This window comes from Podarcis tiliguerta, assembly GCF_965153285.1.
Source record: "Podarcis tiliguerta genome assembly, chromosome: 11".
Taxonomy (NCBI): domain Eukaryota; kingdom Metazoa; phylum Chordata; class Lepidosauria; order Squamata; family Lacertidae; genus Podarcis; species Podarcis tiliguerta.
Genome location: NC_139544.1, coordinates 39,357,620 through 39,360,861, shown reverse-complemented (window position 1 = coordinate 39,360,861; position 3,242 = coordinate 39,357,620).

The following is a 3,242-nucleotide window of genomic DNA, read 5'->3' as shown; positions in this document are numbered from 1 at the left end:
GGTTTTTGTTTGTTTTTGCTAAACATCGTGGCTACAACATAACTTAAGACTATTACAATAAATGGGTCTAAAGTTGTTTAGTGTTTAAATTGAAGCTTTTTTATGAGAGGGTAGATAACAACATCCACCCTAAGCAACATATACATTAAAAATACTATAAAGATAATGTACAGTACTTCTATTCAGTACTATTCCCAGTAATTCTGGGAAGAGGTCTATGATTTTGATCTACATTTTCCCCTGTTCTGCTTAACATGATCCTCCACAGTGTCTACTTGCAAAATCATGTGCTCTAATATATATTAAAATTCATGGCATGGAGGGCTTCAGTAAGACTTGAGTAAATTGTGGAGAAATGATAGGGATGCATTTCAGAATGAGTTGTATATGCACAGCTGTTTGGATAGTGCATATACATTTGCCAGATAAGAATTTCAGAAGTATGACACTTTGTACAGATGTGGTGCTCACACAAAGGAACAATAACTTGTAATTCAGAATATTGGCAATGAAACATCCAAATGTTTGCTAGGCATTGCTTCAAGTTCTAATTTGGAATATAACACGATCAGCCTTTTCTCATTTAATGCTTACCGGGGGGGCGGGGTCACCTTCTGTCAGACATATCTACAATTTGTTTTCTGCAGATTTTCTTGGATGCAGAATTCACAGCCTAGTGTAGGGTTTGCACTGGCAGAGCACGTTAGATGTTCAGTAGTTGCTTTCAACAACATTTGAGGCTGTGAAATGAGCTACATGAATGTTCATCAAAACTGCAAAAGGAAACCGCCTGTAAGCGCCAGCACACAGTTGCAGAACATTTTGCTGAGCCTCTCCAGCACCAGTAATTGTTGTAACTTATCATCCAACAGTATCATTCCAGACCCAGACTCAGTGAGGGTTTCTTTTCGACCTTTTATAAAATTCCATTGAAAGATCAAACTCTTACATCTCCCACATTAAAAAAGATAAGAAGTAAACTGCAATGAGCAGCTGTGAGTATGCTGTATATTTCATATAACAAGTGATATGTAAAACTGCAGTCTTATTGCAGAGGAAATGCTCTAGTGCACATCTTTCCATTTTAGTCATCTTGTTGCTGCTACATTCTCTTCATATTTGCAATTTAATTATCCTCAAGGCATACATATGAAGCTAAAAGTGACTTTCAGTCATGTCACATATAAATGGCTTTTCCTCTGTAGCTGTTCAGACAGGGGGATGGGTTCTGTTTGACTTTGAGCAATCTACAAGGGGAAGTTAATCTATCAGCTCAATAGAAATGGCTGCTAATTTTAAATGGCCAGCTTCATCTTTCTTCAACAGAAGAGCCCATTTTCCCCCTCCTATAAAATTGTCTCATAATCTAAATGAAGCCATTCCCATGCGTGTTATCAAAAGGTAATAGTTCATGCCTCAAAGTTCTCAAGGGTGTGATTATGATGATAACAACCATACTCTGTATCATGTCTTATCGATTAACTAATAAAATTCAGGAGGGGGAGGACTGAAGACATTTCAGAGGTCACTCTAAACATAAAAGAAGTATATTTACCTTGCTTTACCATCCAAAAACAACCAGCACCCTAACCCATTTGAAAAGGTTTTTGTAAAGGTGCAACTAGCATTCAATGTCATGTCCTACTTATAATTAGTACATCATTTTTGTACAACTATACATGGGCATACAGTAGTCCAGCACAGACATCTTCAATCAGAAATAAATCAAGAGCTGCAAACTCTATGAGCAAATAACCATGGCTGGAACCCTAAATTTGCTCCTGCAGGCAGCAACACATTCTGAGCAGAGTTCTGCTCCTGTAACACTCCCACCAGTGGAATTGGGGCTGGGTGGGAGGGAGGTGATTCTTATGGGTGGTCCCTTGCCCTTACAACCTAATGTGTAACCCTCCCATAAAATCTGCTTCAAATGATTTGGGCATCCTCTGGAGCAGCATAAGAGCTGGTGGGGGTGGGCTGGCAAAAATGGCCTCCTCCTCTGGATCTCAGTCACAAACATGAGTACAGTCATACCTTGGATCCCGAACACCTTGTGAGTCGAACGTTTTGGCTCTCGAACACAGCAAACCCAGAAGTGAGTGTTCCGGTTTCCGAACGTTCTTTGGAACCTGAATGTCCGACGCAGCTTCCATGGCTTCCGATTGGCTGCAGGAGCTTCCTGCAGCCAATCGGAAGCTGTGCTTTGGTTTCCAAACATTTTGGAAGTCGAACAGATTCCGTTCAACTTCTGAGGTACGACTGTAGATTAAACCCTTCTGCTTGTGGAAGCTTAGGATCCAAGCCAATGTATATATTGCTTCATCAATGACTTATTACACATTTGAATCAGGGTGTTTTGGGGGCTGAGGTATATAGTAATTTTTATAGTATATACAACTGTTCTAAATGAAGGTGGCTAATGAGAATATGGGGACGGGGGTGGCGCTGTGGGTAAAAGCCTCAGCGCCTAGGGCTTGCCGATCAAAAGGCCGGCGGTTCGAATCCCCGCGGCGGGGTGCACTCCCGTTGTTCGGTCCCAGCGCCTGCCAACCTAGCAGTTCGAAAGCACTCCCGGGTGCAAGTAGATAAATAGGGACCGCTTACTAGCGGGAAGGTAAACGGTGTTTCCGTGTGCGGCTCTGGCTCGCGAGAGCAGCAATGTCACACTGGCCATGTGACCTGGAAGTGTCTCTGGACAGCGCTGGCCCCCGGCCTCTTGAGTGAGATGGGTGCACAACCCTAAAGTCTGTCAAGACTGGCCCGTACGGGCAGGGGTACCTTTACCTTAATGAGAATATGAAGTAGCCTACCTTCTCAGTTGCTGGGAGTGAACTCTGTTTCAGCTCTGAGTCCCCACCACCACCTTTGTTTTTACATATATCATCTCCAAAAGTCAGTTTTTAACAAACTTTTGAAAACATTTAACAAGCCAAATGTCCAGGAATTGTTCTGCACAAATTTGCTTGAAGCACTTTAGCAGATCTATTCTTGTAATGACCCTTTTGATACATTTTACACAAAATGAAACCATTTGTGGCAAGGCTGATACTGTGGAGTTCAGCTGTGCCTCACCAGCAATTTAAGGCCGGTCTTGACAGTTTTTCCTGTTGTAAAAGAAAATGATATTTGAACAAAGAAAATGGTATTTGCTATGCTAGACTATGAAGTGACTCTTTCTCCAAAAAGTTACTGCAGTTAACATCAGAATTCAGTTTAGATCGTAGATGTAATTCTAAACCATA